Raw genomic sequence first — 17,268 nt, 5'->3', positions numbered from 1 at the left:
GGTTAGGGTTAGGGTTAGGGTTAGGGTTAGGGTTAGGGTTAGGGTTAGGGTTAGGGTTAGGGTTAGGGTTAGGGTTAGGGTTAGGGTTAGGGTTAGGGTTAGGGTTAGGGTTAGGGTTAGGGTTAGGGTTAGGGTTAGGGTTAGGGTTAGGGTTAGGGTTAGGGTTAGGGTTAGGGTTAGGGTTAGGGTTAGGGTTAGGGTTAGGGTTAGGGTTAGGGTTAGGGTTAGGGTTAGGGTTAGGGTTAGGGTTAGGGTTAGGGTTAGGGTTAGGGTTAGGGTTAGGGTTAGGGTTAGGGTTAGGGTTAGGGTTAGGGTTAGGGTTAGGGTTAGGGTTAGGGTTAGGGTTAGGGTTAGGGTTAGGGTTAGGGTTAGGGTTAGGGTTAGGGTTAGGGTTAGGGTTAGGGTTAGGGTTAGGGTTAGGGTTAGGGTTAGGGTTAGGGTTAGGGTTAGGGTTAGGGTTAGGGTTAGGGTTAGGGTTAGGGTTAGGGTTAGGGTTAGGGTTAGGGTTAGGGTTAGGGTTAGGGTTAGGGTTAGGGTTAGGGTTAGGGTTAGGGTTAGGGTTAGGGTTAGGGTTAGGGTTAGGGTTAGGGTTAGGGTTAGGGTTAGGGTTAGGGTTAGGGTTAGGGTTAGGGTTAGGGTTAGGGTTAGGGTTAGGGTTAGGGTTAGGGTTAGGGTTAGGGTTAGGGTTAGGGTTAGGGTTAGGGTTAGGGTTAGGGTTAGGGTTAGGGTTAGGGTTAGGGTTAGGGTTAGGGTTAGGGTTAGGGTTAGGGTTAGGGTTAGGGTTAGGGTTAGGGTTAGGGTTAGGGTTAGGGTTAGGGTTAGGGTTAGGGTTAGGGTTAGGGTTAGGGTTAGGGTTAGGGTTAGGGTTAGGGTTAGGGTTAGGGTTAGGGTTAGGGTTAGGGTTAGGGTTAGGGTTAGGGTTAGGGTTAGGGTTAGGGTTAGGGTTAGGGTTAGGGTTAGGGTTAGGGTTAGGGTTAGGGTTAGGGTTAGGGTTAGGGTTAGGGTTAGGGTTAGGGTTAGGGTTAGGGTTAGGGTTAGGGTTAGGGTTAGGGTTAGGGTTAGGGTTAGGGTTAGGGTTAGGGTTAGGGTTAGGGTTAGGGTTAGGGTTAGGGTTAGGGTTAGGGTTAGGGTTAGGGTTAGGGTTAGGGTTAGGGTTAGGGTTAGGGTTAGGGTTAGGGTTAGGGTTAGGGTTAGGGTTAGGGTTAGGGTTAGGGTTAGGGTTAGGGTTAGGGTTAGGGTTAGGGTTAGGGTTAGGGTTAGGGTTAGGGTTAGGGTTAGGGTTAGGGTTAGGGTTAGGGTTAGGGTTAGGGTTAGGGTTAGGGTTAGGGTTAGGGTTAGGGTTAGGGTTAGGGTTAGGGTTAGGGTTAGGGTTAGGGTTAGGGTTAGGGTTAGGGTTAGGGTTAGGGTTAGGGTTAGGGTTAGGGTTAGGGTTAGGGTTAGGGTTAGGGTTAGGGTTAGGGTTAGGGTTAGGGTTAGGGTTAGGGTTAGGGTTAGGGTTAGGGTTAGGGTTAGGGTTAGGGTTAGGGTTAGGGTTAGGGTTAGGGTTAGGGTTAGGGTTAGGGTTAGGGTTAGGGTTAGGGTTAGGGTTAGGGTTAGGGTTAGGGTTAGGGTTAGGGTTAGGGTTAGGGTTAGGGTTAGGGTTAGGGTTAGGGTTAGGGTTAGGGTTAGGGTTAGGGTTAGGGTTAGGGTTAGGGTTAGGGTTAGGGTTAGGGTTAGGGTTAGGGTTAGGGTTAGGGTTAGGGTTAGGGTTAGGGTTAGGGTTAGGGTTAGGGTTAGGGTTAGGGTTAGGGTTAGGGTTAGGGTTAGGGTTAGGGTTAGGGTTAGGGTTAGGGTTAGGGTTAGGGTTAGGGTTAGGGTTAGGGTTAGGGTTAGGGTTAGGGTTAGGGTTAGGGTTAGGGTTAGGGTTAGGGTTAGGGTTAGGGTTAGGGTTAGGGTTAGGGTTAGGGTTAGGGTTAGGGTTAGGGTTAGGGTTAGGGTTAGGGTTAGGGTTAGGGTTAGGGTTAGGGTTAGGGTTAGGGTTAGGGTTAGGGTTAGGGTTAGGGTTAGGGTTAGGGTTAGGGTTAGGGTTAGGGTTAGGGTTAGGGTTAGGGTTAGGGTTAGGGTTAGGGTTAGGGTTAGGGTTAGGGTTAGGGTTAGGGTTAGGGTTAGGGTTAGGGTTAGGGTTAGGGTTAGGGTTAGGGTTAGGGTTAGGGTTAGGGTTAGGGTTAGGGTTAGGGTTAGGGTTAGGGTTAGGGTTAGGGTTAGGGTTAGGGTTAGGGTTAGGGTTAGGGTTAGGGTTAGGGTTAGGGTTAGGGTTAGGGTTAGGGTTAGGGTTAGGGTTAGGGTTAGGGTTAGGGTTAGGGTTAGGGTTAGGGTTAGGGTTAGGGTTAGGGTTAGGGTTAGGGTTAGGGTTAGGGTTAGGGTTAGGGTTAGGGTTAGGGTTAGGGTTAGGGTTAGGGTTAGGGTTAGGGTTAGGGTTAGGGTTAGGGTTAGGGTTAGGGTTAGGGTTAGGGTTAGGGTTAGGGTTAGGGTTAGGGTTAGGGTTAGGGTTAGGGTTAGGGTTAGGGTTAGGGTTAGGGTTAGGGTTAGGGTTAGGGTTAGGGTTAGGGTTAGGGTTAGGGTTAGGGTTAGGGTTAGGGTTAGGGTTAGGGTTAGGGTTAGGGTTAGGGTTAGGGTTAGGGTTAGGGTTAGGGTTAGGGTTAGGGTTAGGGTTAGGGTTAGGGTTAGGGTTAGGGTTAGGGTTAGGGTTAGGGTTAGGGTTAGGGTTAGGGTTAGGGTTAGGGTTAGGGTTAGGGTTAGGGTTAGGGTTAGGGTTAGGGTTAGGGTTAGGGTTAGGGTTAGGGTTAGGGTTAGGGTTAGGGTTAGGGTTAGGGTTAGGGTTAGGGTTAGGGTTAGGGTTAGGGTTAGGGTTAGGGTTAGGGTTAGGGTTAGGGTTAGGGTTAGGGTTAGGGTTAGGGTTAGGGTTAGGGTTAGGGTTAGGGTTAGGGTTAGGGTTAGGGTTAGGGTTAGGGTTAGGGTTAGGGTTAGGGTTAGGGTTAGGGTTAGGGTTAGGGTTAGGGTTAGGGTTAGGGTTAGGGTTAGGGTTAGGGTTAGGGTTAGGGTTAGGGTTAGGGTTAGGGTTAGGGTTAGGGTTAGGGTTAGGGTTAGGGTTAGGGTTAGGGTTAGGGTTAGGGTTAGGGTTAGGGTTAGGGTTAGGGTTAGGGTTAGGGTTAGGGTTAGGGTTAGGGTTAGGGTTAGGGTTAGGGTTAGGGTTAGGGTTAGGGTTAGGGTTAGGGTTAGGGTTAGGGTTAGGGTTAGGGTTAGGGTTAGGGTTAGGGTTAGGGTTAGGGTTAGGGTTAGGGTTAGGGTTAGGGTTAGGGTTAGGGTTAGGGTTAGGGTTAGGGTTAGGGTTAGGGTTAGGGTTAGGGTTAGGGTTAGGGTTAGGGTTAGGGTTAGGGTTAGGGTTAGGGTTAGGGTTAGGGTTAGGGTTAGGGTTAGGGTTAGGGTTAGGGTTAGGGTTAGGGTTAGGGTTAGGGTTAGGGTTAGGGTTAGGGTTAGGGTTAGGGTTAGGGTTAGGGTTAGGGTTAGGGTTAGGGTTAGGGTTAGGGTTAGGGTTAGGGTTAGGGTTAGGGTTAGGGTTAGGGTTAGGGTTAGGGTTAGGGTTAGGGTTAGGGTTAGGGTTAGGGTTAGGGTTAGGGTTAGGGTTAGGGTTAGGGTTAGGGTTAGGGTTAGGGTTAGGGTTAGGGTTAGGGTTAGGGTTAGGGTTAGGGTTAGGGTTAGGGTTAGGGTTAGGGTTAGGGTTAGGGTTAGGGTTAGGGTTAGGGTTAGGGTTAGGGTTAGGGTTAGGGTTAGGGTTAGGGTTAGGGTTAGGGTTAGGGTTAGGGTTAGGGTTAGGGTTAGGGTTAGGGTTAGGGTTAGGGTTAGGGTTAGGGTTAGGGTTAGGGTTAGGGTTAGGGTTAGGGTTAGGGTTAGGGTTAGGGTTAGGGTTAGGGTTAGGGTTAGGGTTAGGGTTAGGGTTAGGGTTAGGGTTAGGGTTAGGGTTAGGGTTAGGGTTAGGGTTAGGGTTAGGGTTAGGGTTAGGGTTAGGGTTAGGGTTAGGGTTAGGGTTAGGGTTAGGGTTAGGGTTAGGGTTAGGGTTAGGGTTAGGGTTAGGGTTAGGGTTAGGGTTAGGGTTAGGGTTAGGGTTAGGGTTAGGGTTAGGGTTAGGGTTAGGGTTAGGGTTAGGGTTAGGGTTAGGGTTAGGGTTAGGGTTAGGGTTAGGGTTAGGGTTAGGGTTAGGGTTAGGGTTAGGGTTAGGGTTAGGGTTAGGGTTAGGGTTAGGGTTAGGGTTAGGGTTAGGGTTAGGGTTAGGGTTAGGGTTAGGGTTAGGGTTAGGGTTAGGGTTAGGGTTAGGGTTAGGGTTAGGGTTAGGGTTAGGGTTAGGGTTAGGGTTAGGGTTAGGGTTAGGGTTAGGGTTAGGGTTAGGGTTAGGGTTAGGGTTAGGGTTAGGGTTAGGGTTAGGGTTAGGGTTAGGGTTAGGGTTAGGGTTAGGGTTAGGGTTAGGGTTAGGGTTAGGGTTAGGGTTAGGGTTAGGGTTAGGGTTAGGGTTAGGGTTAGGGTTAGGGTTAGGGTTAGGGTTAGGGTTAGGGTTAGGGTTAGGGTTAGGGTTAGGGTTAGGGTTAGGGTTAGGGTTAGGGTTAGGGTTAGGGTTAGGGTTAGGGTTAGGGTTAGGGTTAGGGTTAGGGTTAGGGTTAGGGTTAGGGTTAGGGTTAGGGTTAGGGTTAGGGTTAGGGTTAGGGTTAGGGTTAGGGTTAGGGTTAGGGTTAGGGTTAGGGTTAGGGTTAGGGTTAGGGTTAGGGTTAGGGTTAGGGTTAGGGTTAGGGTTAGGGTTAGGGTTAGGGTTAGGGTTAGGGTTAGGGTTAGGGTTAGGGTTAGGGTTAGGGTTAGGGTTAGGGTTAGGGTTAGGGTTAGGGTTAGGGTTAGGGTTAGGGTTAGGGTTAGGGTTAGGGTTAGGGTTAGGGTTAGGGTTAGGGTTAGGGTTAGGGTTAGGGTTAGGGTTAGGGTTAGGGTTAGGGTTAGGGTTAGGGTTAGGGTTAGGGTTAGGGTTAGGGTTAGGGTTAGGGTTAGGGTTAGGGTTAGGGTTAGGGTTAGGGTTAGGGTTAGGGTTAGGGTTAGGGTTAGGGTTAGGGTTAGGGTTAGGGTTAGGGTTAGGGTTAGGGTTAGGGTTAGGGTTAGGGTTAGGGTTAGGGTTAGGGTTAGGGTTAGGGTTAGGGTTAGGGTTAGGGTTAGGGTTAGGGTTAGGGTTAGGGTTAGGGTTAGGGTTAGGGTTAGGGTTAGGGTTAGGGTTAGGGTTAGGGTTAGGGTTAGGGTTAGGGTTAGGGTTAGGGTTAGGGTTAGGGTTAGGGTTAGGGTTAGGGTTAGGGTTAGGGTTAGGGTTAGGGTTAGGGTTAGGGTTAGGGTTAGGGTTAGGGTTAGGGTTAGGGTTAGGGTTAGGGTTAGGGTTAGGGTTAGGGTTAGGGTTAGGGTTAGGGTTAGGGTTAGGGTTAGGGTTAGGGTTAGGGTTAGGGTTAGGGTTAGGGTTAGGGTTAGGGTTAGGGTTAGGGTTAGGGTTAGGGTTAGGGTTAGGGTTAGGGTTAGGGTTAGGGTTAGGGTTAGGGTTAGGGTTAGGGTTAGGGTTAGGGTTAGGGTTAGGGTTAGGGTTAGGGTTAGGGTTAGGGTTAGGGTTAGGGTTAGGGTTAGGGTTAGGGTTAGGGTTAGGGTTAGGGTTAGGGTTAGGGTTAGGGTTAGGGTTAGGGTTAGGGTTAGGGTTAGGGTTAGGGTTAGGGTTAGGGTTAGGGTTAGGGTTAGGGTTAGGGTTAGGGTTAGGGTTAGGGTTAGGGTTAGGGTTAGGGTTAGGGTTAGGGTTAGGGTTAGGGTTAGGGTTAGGGTTAGGGTTAGGGTTAGGGTTAGGGTTAGGGTTAGGGTTAGGGTTAGGGTTAGGGTTAGGGTTAGGGTTAGGGTTAGGGTTAGGGTTAGGGTTAGGGTTAGGGTTAGGGTTAGGGTTAGGGTTAGGGTTAGGGTTAGGGTTAGGGTTAGGGTTAGGGTTAGGGTTAGGGTTAGGGTTAGGGTTAGGGTTAGGGTTAGGGTTAGGGTTAGGGTTAGGGTTAGGGTTAGGGTTAGGGTTAGGGTTAGGGTTAGGGTTAGGGTTAGGGTTAGGGTTAGGGTTAGGGTTAGGGTTAGGGTTAGGGTTAGGGTTAGGGTTAGGGTTAGGGTTAGGGTTAGGGTTAGGGTTAGGGTTAGGGTTAGGGTTAGGGTTAGGGTTAGGGTTAGGGTTAGGGTTAGGGTTAGGGTTAGGGTTAGGGTTAGGGTTAGGGTTAGGGTTAGGGTTAGGGTTAGGGTTAGGGTTAGGGTTAGGGTTAGGGTTAGGGTTAGGGTTAGGGTTAGGGTTAGGGTTAGGGTTAGGGTTAGGGTTAGGGTTAGGGTTAGGGTTAGGGTTAGGGTTAGGGTTAGGGTTAGGGTTAGGGTTAGGGTTAGGGTTAGGGTTAGGGTTAGGGTTAGGGTTAGGGTTAGGGTTAGGGTTAGGGTTAGGGTTAGGGTTAGGGTTAGGGTTAGGGTTAGGGTTAGGGTTAGGGTTAGGGTTAGGGTTAGGGTTAGGGTTAGGGTTAGGGTTAGGGTTAGGGTTAGGGTTAGGGTTAGGGTTAGGGTTAGGGTTAGGGTTAGGGTTAGGGTTAGGGTTAGGGTTAGGGTTAGGGTTAGGGTTAGGGTTAGGGTTAGGGTTAGGGTTAGGGTTAGGGTTAGGGTTAGGGTTAGGGTTAGGGTTAGGGTTAGGGTTAGGGTTAGGGTTAGGGTTAGGGTTAGGGTTAGGGTTAGGGTTAGGGTTAGGGTTAGGGTTAGGGTTAGGGTTAGGGTTAGGGTTAGGGTTAGGGTTAGGGTTAGGGTTAGGGTTAGGGTTAGGGTTAGGGTTAGGGTTAGGGTTAGGGTTAGGGTTAGGGTTAGGGTTAGGGTTAGGGTTAGGGTTAGGGTTAGGGTTAGGGTTAGGGTTAGGGTTAGGGTTAGGGTTAGGGTTAGGGTTAGGGTTAGGGTTAGGGTTAGGGTTAGGGTTAGGGTTAGGGTTAGGGTTAGGGTTAGGGTTAGGGTTAGGGTTAGGGTTAGGGTTAGGGTTAGGGTTAGGGTTAGGGTTAGGGTTAGGGTTAGGGTTAGGGTTAGGGTTAGGGTTAGGGTTAGGGTTAGGGTTAGGGTTAGGGTTAGGGTTAGGGTTAGGGTTAGGGTTAGGGTTAGGGTTAGGGTTAGGGTTAGGGTTAGGGTTAGGGTTAGGGTTAGGGTTAGGGTTAGGGTTAGGGTTAGGGTTAGGGTTAGGGTTAGGGTTAGGGTTAGGGTTAGGGTTAGGGTTAGGGTTAGGGTTAGGGTTAGGGTTAGGGTTAGGGTTAGGGTTAGGGTTAGGGTTAGGGTTAGGGTTAGGGTTAGGGTTAGGGTTAGGGTTAGGGTTAGGGTTAGGGTTAGGGTTAGGGTTAGGGTTAGGGTTAGGGTTAGGGTTAGGGTTAGGGTTAGGGTTAGGGTTAGGGTTAGGGTTAGGGTTAGGGTTAGGGTTAGGGTTAGGGTTAGGGTTAGGGTTAGGGTTAGGGTTAGGGTTAGGGTTAGGGTTAGGGTTAGGGTTAGGGTTAGGGTTAGGGTTAGGGTTAGGGTTAGGGTTAGGGTTAGGGTTAGGGTTAGGGTTAGGGTTAGGGTTAGGGTTAGGGTTAGGGTTAGGGTTAGGGTTAGGGTTAGGGTTAGGGTTAGGGTTAGGGTTAGGGTTAGGGTTAGGGTTAGGGTTAGGGTTAGGGTTAGGGTTAGGGTTAGGGTTAGGGTTAGGGTTAGGGTTAGGGTTAGGGTTAGGGTTAGGGTTAGGGTTAGGGTTAGGGTTAGGGTTAGGGTTAGGGTTAGGGTTAGGGTTAGGGTTAGGGTTAGGGTTAGGGTTAGGGTTAGGGTTAGGGTTAGGGTTAGGGTTAGGGTTAGGGTTAGGGTTAGGGTTAGGGTTAGGGTTAGGGTTAGGGTTAGGGTTAGGGTTAGGGTTAGGGTTAGGGTTAGGGTTAGGGTTAGGGTTAGGGTTAGGGTTAGGGTTAGGGTTAGGGTTAGGGTTAGGGTTAGGGTTAGGGTTAGGGTTAGGGTTAGGGTTAGGGTTAGGGTTAGGGTTAGGGTTAGGGTTAGGGTTAGGGTTAGGGTTAGGGTTAGGGTTAGGGTTAGGGTTAGGGTTAGGGTTAGGGTTAGGGTTAGGGTTAGGGTTAGGGTTAGGGTTAGGGTTAGGGTTAGGGTTAGGGTTAGGGTTAGGGTTAGGGTTAGGGTTAGGGTTAGGGTTAGGGTTAGGGTTAGGGTTAGGGTTAGGGTTAGGGTTAGGGTTAGGGTTAGGGTTAGGGTTAGGGTTAGGGTTAGGGTTAGGGTTAGGGTTAGGGTTAGGGTTAGGGTTAGGGTTAGGGTTAGGGTTAGGGTTAGGGTTAGGGTTAGGGTTAGGGTTAGGGTTAGGGTTAGGGTTAGGGTTAGGGTTAGGGTTAGGGTTAGGGTTAGGGTTAGGGTTAGGGTTAGGGTTAGGGTTAGGGTTAGGGTTAGGGTTAGGGTTAGGGTTAGGGTTAGGGTTAGGGTTAGGGTTAGGGTTAGGGTTAGGGTTAGGGTTAGGGTTAGGGTTAGGGTTAGGGTTAGGGTTAGGGTTAGGGTTAGGGTTAGGGTTAGGGTTAGGGTTAGGGTTAGGGTTAGGGTTAGGGTTAGGGTTAGGGTTAGGGTTAGGGTTAGGGTTAGGGTTAGGGTTAGGGTTAGGGTTAGGGTTAGGGTTAGGGTTAGGGTTAGGGTTAGGGTTAGGGTTAGGGTTAGGGTTAGGGTTAGGGTTAGGGTTAGGGTTAGGGTTAGGGTTAGGGTTAGGGTTAGGGTTAGGGTTAGGGTTAGGGTTAGGGTTAGGGTTAGGGTTAGGGTTAGGGTTAGGGTTAGGGTTAGGGTTAGGGTTAGGGTTAGGGTTAGGGTTAGGGTTAGGGTTAGGGTTAGGGTTAGGGTTAGGGTTAGGGTTAGGGTTAGGGTTAGGGTTAGGGTTAGGGTTAGGGTTAGGGTTAGGGTTAGGGTTAGGGTTAGGGTTAGGGTTAGGGTTAGGGTTAGGGTTAGGGTTAGGGTTAGGGTTAGGGTTAGGGTTAGGGTTAGGGTTAGGGTTAGGGTTAGGGTTAGGGTTAGGGTTAGGGTTAGGGTTAGGGTTAGGGTTAGGGTTAGGGTTAGGGTTAGGGTTAGGGTTAGGGTTAGGGTTAGGGTTAGGGTTAGGGTTAGGGTTAGGGTTAGGGTTAGGGTTAGGGTTAGGGTTAGGGTTAGGGTTAGGGTTAGGGTTAGGGTTAGGGTTAGGGTTAGGGTTAGGGTTAGGGTTAGGGTTAGGGTTAGGGTTAGGGTTAGGGTTAGGGTTAGGGTTAGGGTTAGGGTTAGGGTTAGGGTTAGGGTTAGGGTTAGGGTTAGGGTTAGGGTTAGGGTTAGGGTTAGGGTTAGGGTTAGGGTTAGGGTTAGGGTTAGGGTTAGGGTTAGGGTTAGGGTTAGGGTTAGGGTTAGGGTTAGGGTTAGGGTTAGGGTTAGGGTTAGGGTTAGGGTTAGGGTTAGGGTTAGGGTTAGGGTTAGGGTTAGGGTTAGGGTTAGGGTTAGGGTTAGGGTTAGGGTTAGGGTTAGGGTTAGGGTTAGGGTTAGGGTTAGGGTTAGGGTTAGGGTTAGGGTTAGGGTTAGGGTTAGGGTTAGGGTTAGGGTTAGGGTTAGGGTTAGGGTTAGGGTTAGGGTTAGGGTTAGGGTTAGGGTTAGGGTTAGGGTTAGGGTTAGGGTTAGGGTTAGGGTTAGGGTTAGGGTTAGGGTTAGGGTTAGGGTTAGGGTTAGGGTTAGGGTTAGGGTTAGGGTTAGGGTTAGGGTTAGGGTTAGGGTTAGGGTTAGGGTTAGGGTTAGGGTTAGGGTTAGGGTTAGGGTTAGGGTTAGGGTTAGGGTTAGGGTTAGGGTTAGGGTTAGGGTTAGGGTTAGGGTTAGGGTTAGGGTTAGGGTTAGGGTTAGGGTTAGGGTTAGGGTTAGGGTTAGGGTTAGGGTTAGGGTTAGGGTTAGGGTTAGGGTTAGGGTTAGGGTTAGGGTTAGGGTTAGGGTTAGGGTTAGGGTTAGGGTTAGGGTTAGGGTTAGGGTTAGGGTTAGGGTTAGGGTTAGGGTTAGGGTTAGGGTTAGGGTTAGGGTTAGGGTTAGGGTTAGGGTTAGGGTTAGGGTTAGGGTTAGGGTTAGGGTTAGGGTTAGGGTTAGGGTTAGGGTTAGGGTTAGGGTTAGGGTTAGGGTTAGGGTTAGGGTTAGGGTTAGGGTTAGGGTTAGGGTTAGGGTTAGGGTTAGGGTTAGGGTTAGGGTTAGGGTTAGGGTTAGGGTTAGGGTTAGGGTTAGGGTTAGGGTTAGGGTTAGGGTTAGGGTTAGGGTTAGGGTTAGGGTTAGGGTTAGGGTTAGGGTTAGGGTTAGGGTTAGGGTTAGGGTTAGGGTTAGGGTTAGGGTTAGGGTTAGGGTTAGGGTTAGGGTTAGGGTTAGGGTTAGGGTTAGGGTTAGGGTTAGGGTTAGGGTTAGGGTTAGGGTTAGGGTTAGGGTTAGGGTTAGGGTTAGGGTTAGGGTTAGGGTTAGGGTTAGGGTTAGGGTTAGGGTTAGGGTTAGGGTTAGGGTTAGGGTTAGGGTTAGGGTTAGGGTTAGGGTTAGGGTTAGGGTTAGGGTTAGGGTTAGGGTTAGGGTTAGGGTTAGGGTTAGGGTTAGGGTTAGGGTTAGGGTTAGGGTTAGGGTTAGGGTTAGGGTTAGGGTTAGGGTTAGGGTTAGGGTTAGGGTTAGGGTTAGGGTTAGGGTTAGGGTTAGGGTTAGGGTTAGGGTTAGGGTTAGGGTTAGGGTTAGGGTTAGGGTTAGGGTTAGGGTTAGGGTTAGGGTTAGGGTTAGGGTTAGGGTTAGGGTTAGGGTTAGGGTTAGGGTTAGGGTTAGGGTTAGGGTTAGGGTTAGGGTTAGGGTTAGGGTTAGGGTTAGGGTTAGGGTTAGGGTTAGGGTTAGGGTTAGGGTTAGGGTTAGGGTTAGGGTTAGGGTTAGGGTTAGGGTTAGGGTTAGGGTTAGGGTTAGGGTTAGGGTTAGGGTTAGGGTTAGGGTTAGGGTTAGGGTTAGGGTTAGGGTTAGGGTTAGGGTTAGGGTTAGGGTTAGGGTTAGGGTTAGGGTTAGGGTTAGGGTTAGGGTTAGGGTTAGGGTTAGGGTTAGGGTTAGGGTTAGGGTTAGGGTTAGGGTTAGGGTTAGGGTTAGGGTTAGGGTTAGGGTTAGGGTTAGGGTTAGGGTTAGGGTTAGGGTTAGGGTTAGGGTTAGGGTTAGGGTTAGGGTTAGGGTTAGGGTTAGGGTTAGGGTTAGGGTTAGGGTTAGGGTTAGGGTTAGGGTTAGGGTTAGGGTTAGGGTTAGGGTTAGGGTTAGGGTTAGGGTTAGGGTTAGGGTTAGGGTTAGGGTTAGGGTTAGGGTTAGGGTTAGGGTTAGGGTTAGGGTTAGGGTTAGGGTTAGGGTTAGGGTTAGGGTTAGGGTTAGGGTTAGGGTTAGGGTTAGGGTTAGGGTTAGGGTTAGGGTTAGGGTTAGGGTTAGGGTTAGGGTTAGGGTTAGGGTTAGGGTTAGGGTTAGGGTTAGGGTTAGGGTTAGGGTTAGGGTTAGGGTTAGGGTTAGGGTTAGGGTTAGGGTTAGGGTTAGGGTTAGGGTTAGGGTTAGGGTTAGGGTTAGGGTTAGGGTTAGGGTTAGGGTTAGGGTTAGGGTTAGGGTTAGGGTTAGGGTTAGGGTTAGGGTTAGGGTTAGGGTTAGGGTTAGGGTTAGGGTTAGGGTTAGGGTTAGGGTTAGGGTTAGGGTTAGGGTTAGGGTTAGGGTTAGGGTTAGGGTTAGGGTTAGGGTTAGGGTTAGGGTTAGGGTTAGGGTTAGGGTTAGGGTTAGGGTTAGGGTTAGGGTTAGGGTTAGGGTTAGGGTTAGGGTTAGGGTTAGGGTTAGGGTTAGGGTTAGGGTTAGGGTTAGGGTTAGGGTTAGGGTTAGGGTTAGGGTTAGGGTTAGGGTTAGGGTTAGGGTTAGGGTTAGGGTTAGGGTTAGGGTTAGGGTTAGGGTTAGGGTTAGGGTTAGGGTTAGGGTTAGGGTTAGGGTTAGGGTTAGGGTTAGGGTTAGGGTTAGGGTTAGGGTTAGGGTTAGGGTTAGGGTTAGGGTTAGGGTTAGGGTTAGGGTTAGGGTTAGGGTTAGGGTTAGGGTTAGGGTTAGGGTTAGGGTTAGGGTTAGGGTTAGGGTTAGGGTTAGGGTTAGGGTTAGGGTTAGGGTTAGGGTTAGGGTTAGGGTTAGGGTTAGGGTTAGGGTTAGGGTTAGGGTTAGGGTTAGGGTTAGGGTTAGGGTTAGGGTTAGGGTTAGGGTTAGGGTTAGGGTTAGGGTTAGGGTTAGGGTTAGGGTTAGGGTTAGGGTTAGGGTTAGGGTTAGGGTTAGGGTTAGGGTTAGGGTTAGGGTTAGGGTTAGGGTTAGGGTTAGGGTTAGGGTTAGGGTTAGGGTTAGGGTTAGGGTTAGGGTTAGGGTTAGGGTTAGGGTTAGGGTTAGGGTTAGGGTTAGGGTTAGGGTTAGGGTTAGGGTTAGGGTTAGGGTTAGGGTTAGGGTTAGGGTTAGGGTTAGGGTTAGGGTTGGGTTAGGGTTGGGTTAGGGTTAGGGTTAGGGTTAGGGTTAGGGTTAGGGTTAGGGTTAGGGTTAGGGTTAGGGTTAGGGTTAGGGTTAGGGTTAGGGTTAGGGTTAGGGTTAGGGTTAGGGTTAGGGTTAGGGTTAGGGTTAGGGTTAGGGTTAGGGTTAGGGTTAGGGTTAGGGTTAGGGTTAGGGTTAGGGTTAGGGTTAGGGTTAGGGTTAGGGTTAGGGTTAGGGTTAGGGTTAGGGTTAGGGTTAGGGTTAGGGTTAGGGTTAGGGTTAGGGTTAGGGTTAGGGTTAGGGTTAGGGTTAGGGTTAGGGTTAGGGTTAGGGTTAGGGTTAGGGTTAGGGTTAGGGTTAGGGTTAGGGTTAGGGTTAGGGTTAGGGTTAGGGTTAGGGTTAGGGTTAGGGTTAGGGTTAGGGTTAGGGTTAGGGTTAGGGTTAGGGTTAGGGTTAGGGTTAGGGTTAGGGTTAGGGTTAGGGTTAGGGTTAGGGTTAGGGTTAGGGTTAGGGTTAGGGTTAGGGTTAGGGTTAGGGTTAGGGTTAGGGTTAGGGTTAGGGTTAGGGTTAGGGTTAGGGTTAGGGTTAGGGTTAGGGTTAGGGTTAGGGTTAGGGTTAGGGTTAGGGTTAGGGTTAGGGTTAGGGTTAGGGTTAGGGTTAGGGTTAGGGTTAGGGTTAGGGTTAGGGTTAGGGTTAGGGTTAGGGTTAGGGTTAGGGTTAGGGTTAGGGTTAGGGTTAGGGTTAGGGTTAGGGTTAGGGTTAGGGTTAGGGTTAGGGTTAGGGTTAGGGTTAGGGTTAGGGTTAGGGTTAGGGTTAGGGTTAGGGTTAGGGTTAGGGTTAGGGTTAGGGTTAGGGTTAGGGTTAGGGTTAGGGTTAGGGTTAGGGTTAGGGTTAGGGTTAGGGTTAGGGTTAGGGTTAGGGTTAGGGTTAGGGTTAGGGTTAGGGTTAGGGTTAGGGTTAGGGTTAGGGTTAGGGTTAGGGTTAGGGTTAGGGTTAGGGTTAGGGTTAGGGTTAGGGTTAGGGTTAGGGTTAGGGTTAGGGTTAGGGTTAGGGTTAGGGTTAGGGTTAGGGTTAGGGTTAGGGTTAGGGTTAGGGTTAGGGTTAGGGTTAGGGTTAGGGTTAGGGTTAGGGTTAGGGTTAGGGTTAGGGTTAGGGTTAGGGTTAGGGTTAGGGTTAGGGTTAGGGTTAGGGTTAGGGTTAGGGTTAGGGTTAGGGTTAGGGTTAGGGTTAGGGTTAGGGTTAGGGTTAGGGTTAGGGTTAGGGTTAGGGTTAGGGTTAGGGTTAGGGTTAGGGTTAGGGTTAGGGTTAGGGTTAGGGTTAGGGTTAGGGTTAGGGTTAGGGTTAGGGTTAGGGTTAGGGTTAGGGTTAGGGTTAGGGTTAGGGTTAGGGTTAGGGTTAGGGTTAGGGTTAGGGTTAGGGTTAGGGTTAGGGTTAGGGTTAGGGTTAGGGTTAGGGTTAGGGTTAGGGTTAGGGTTAGGGTTAGGGTTAGGGTTAGGGTTAGGGTTAGGGTTAGGGTTAGGGTTAGGGTTAGGGTTAGGGTTAGGGTTAGGGTTAGGGTTAGGGTTAGGGTTAGGGTTAGGGTTAGGGTTAGGGTTAGGGTTAGGGTTAGGGTTAGGGTTAGGGTTAGGGTTAGGGTTAGGGTTAGGGTTAGGGTTAGGGTTAGGGTTAGGGTTAGGGTTAGGGTTAGGGTTAGGGTTAGGGTTAGGGTTAGGGTTAGGGTTAGGGTTAGGGTTAGGGTTAGGGTTAGGGTTAGGGTTAGGGTTAGGGTTAGGGTTAGGGTTAGGGTTAGGGTTAGGGTTAGGGTTAGGGTTAGGGTTAGGGTTAGGGTTAGGGTTAGGGTTAGGGTTAGGGTTAGGGTTAGGGTTAGGGTTAGGGTTAGGGTTAGGGTTAGGGTTAGGGTTAGGGTTAGGGTTAGGGTTAGGGTTAGGGTTAGGGTTAGGGTTAGGGTTAGGGTTAGGGTTAGGGTTAGGGTTAGGGTTAGGGTTAGGGTTAGGGTTAGGGTTAGGGTTAGGGTTAGGGTTAGGGTTAGGGTTAGGGTTAGGGTTAGGGTTAGGGTTAGGGTTAGGGTTAGGGTTAGGGTTAGGGTTAGGGTTAGGGTTAGGGTTAGGGTTAGGGTTAGGGTTAGGGTTAGGGTTAGGGTTAGGGTTAGGGTTAGGGTTAGGGTTAGGGTTAGGGTTAGGGTTAGGGTTAGGGTTAGGGTTAGGGTTAGGGTTAGGGTTAGGGTTAGGGTTAGGGTTAGGGTTAGGGTTAGGGTTAGGGTTAGGGTTAGGGTTAGGGTTAGGGTTAGGGTTAGGGTTAGGGTTAGGGTTAGGGTTAGGGTTAGGGTTAGGGTTAGGGTTAGGGTTAGGGTTAGGGTTAGGGTTAGGGTTAGGGTTAGGGTTAGGGTTAGGGTTAGGGTTAGGGTTAGGGTTAGGGTTAGGGTTAGGGTTAGGGTTAGGGTTAGGGTTAGGGTTAGGGTTAGGGTTAGGGTTAGGGTTAGGGTTAGGGTTAGGGTTAGGGTTAGGGTTAGGGTTAGGGTTAGGGTTAGGGTTAGGGTTAGGGTTAGGGTTAGGGTTAGGGTTAGGGTTAGGGTTAGGGTTAGGGTTAGGGTTAGGGTTAGGGTTAGGGTTAGGGTTAGGGTTAGGGTTAGGGTTAGGGTTAGGGTTAGGGTTAGGGTTAGGGTTAGGGTTAGGGTTAGGGTTAGGGTTAGGGTTAGGGTTAGGGTTAGGGTTAGGGTTAGGGTTAGGGTTAGGGTTAGGGTTAGGGTTAGGGTTAGGGTTAGGGTTAGGGTTAGGGTTAGGGTTAGGGTTAGGGTTAGGGTTAGGGTTAGGGTTAGGGTTAGGGTTAGGGTTAGGGTTAGGGTTAGGGTTAGGGTTAGGGTTAGGGTTAGGGTTAGGGTTAGGGTTAGGGTTAGGGTTAGGGTTAGGGTTAGGGTTAGGGTTAGGGTTAGGGTTAGGGTTAGGGTTAGGGTTAGGGTTAGGGTTAGGGTTAGGGTTAGGGTTAGGGTTAGGGTTAGGGTTAGGGTTAGGGTTAGGGTTAGGGTTAGGGTTAGGGTTAGGGTTAGGGTTAGGGTTAGGGTTAGGGTTAGGGTTAGGGTTAGGGTTAGGGTTAGGGTTAGGGTTAGGGTTAGGGTTAGGGTTAGGGTTAGGGTTAGGGTTAGGGTTAGGGTTAGGGTTAGGGTTAGGGTTAGGGTTAGGGTTAGGGTTAGGGTTAGGGTTAGGGTTAGGGTTAGGGTTAGGGTTAGGGTTAGGGTTAGGGTTAGGGTTAGGGTTAGGGTTAGGGTTAGGGTTAGGGTTAGGGTTAGGGTTAGGGTTAGGGTTAGGGTTAGGGTTAGGGTTAGGGTTAGGGTTAGGGTTAGGGTTAGGGTTAGGGTTAGGGTTAGGGTTAGGGTTAGGGTTAGGGTTAGGGTTAGGGTTAGGGTTAGGGTTAGGGTTAGGGTTAGGGTTAGGGTTAGGGTTAGGGTTAGGGTTAGGGTTAGGGTTAGGGTTAGGGTTAGGGTTAGGGTTAGGGTTAGGGTTAGGGTTAGGGTTAGGGTTAGGGTTAGGGTTAGGGTTAGGGTTAGGGTTAGGGTTAGGGTTAGGGTTAGGGTTAGGGTTAGGGTTAGGGTTAGGGTTAGGGTTAGGGTTAGGGTTAGGGTTAGGGTTAGGGTTAGGGTTAGGGTTAGGGTTAGGGTTAGGGTTAGGGTTAGGGTTAGGGTTAGGGTTAGGGTTAGGGTTAGGGTTAGGGTTAGGGTTAGGGTTAGGGTTAGGGTTAGGGTTAGGGTTAGGGTTAGGGTTAGGGTTAGGGTTAGGGTTAGGGTTAGGGTTAGGGTTAGGGTTAGGGTTAGGGTTAGGGTTAGGGTTAGGGTTAGGGTTAGGGTTAGGGTTAGGGTTAGGGTTAGGGTTAGGGTTAGGGTTAGGGTTAGGGTTAGGGTTAGGGTTAGGGTTAGGGTTAGGGTTAGGGTTAGGGTTAGGGTTAGGGTTAGGGTTAGGGTTAGGGTTAGGGTTAGGGTTAGGGTTAGGGTTAGGGTTAGGGTTAGGGTTAGGGTTAGGGTTAGGGTTAGGGTTAGGGTTAGGGTTAGGGTTAGGGTTAGGGTTAGGGTTAGGGTTAGGGTTAGGGTTAGGGTTAGGGTTAGGGTTAGGGTTAGGGTTAGGGTTAGGGTTAGGGTTAGGGTTAGGGTTAGGGTTAGGGTTAGGGTTAGGGTTAGGGTTAGGGTTAGGGTTAGGGTTAGGGTTAGGGTTAGGGTTAGGGTTAGGGTTAGGGTTAGGGTTAGGGTTAGGGTTAGGGTTAGGGTTAGGGTTAGGGTTAGGGTTAGGGTTAGGGTTAGGGTTAGGGTTAGGGTTAGGGTTAGGGTTAGGGTTAGGGTTAGGGTTAGGGTTAGGGTTAGGGTTAGGGTTAGGGTTAGGGTTAGGGTTAGGGTTAGGGTTAGGGTTAGGGTTAGGGTTAGGGTTAGGGTTAGGGTTAGGGTTAGGGTTAGGGTTAGGGTTAGGGTTAGGGTTAGGGTTAGGGTTAGGGTTAGGGTTAGGGTTAGGGTTAGGGTTAGGGTTAGGGTTAGGGTTAGGGTTAGGGTTAGGGTTAGGGTTAGGGTTAGGGTTAGGGTTAGGGTTAGGGTTAGGGTTAGGGTTAGGGTTAGGGTTAGGGTTAGGGTTAGGGTTAGGGTTAGGGTTAGGGTTAGGGTTAGGGTTAGGGTTAGGGTTAGGGTTAGGGTTAGGGTTAGGGTTAGGGTTAGGGTTAGGGTTAGGGTTAGGGTTAGGG

The sequence above is a fragment of the Sceloporus occidentalis genome, unplaced genomic scaffold (assembly GCF_023333645.1).
Source record: "Sceloporus occidentalis isolate IW3139 unplaced genomic scaffold, rSceOcc1.0.p SCAF_13, whole genome shotgun sequence".
NCBI lineage: Eukaryota > Metazoa > Chordata > Lepidosauria > Squamata > Phrynosomatidae > Sceloporus > Sceloporus occidentalis.
This window is presented reverse-complemented; position numbering follows the sequence as displayed.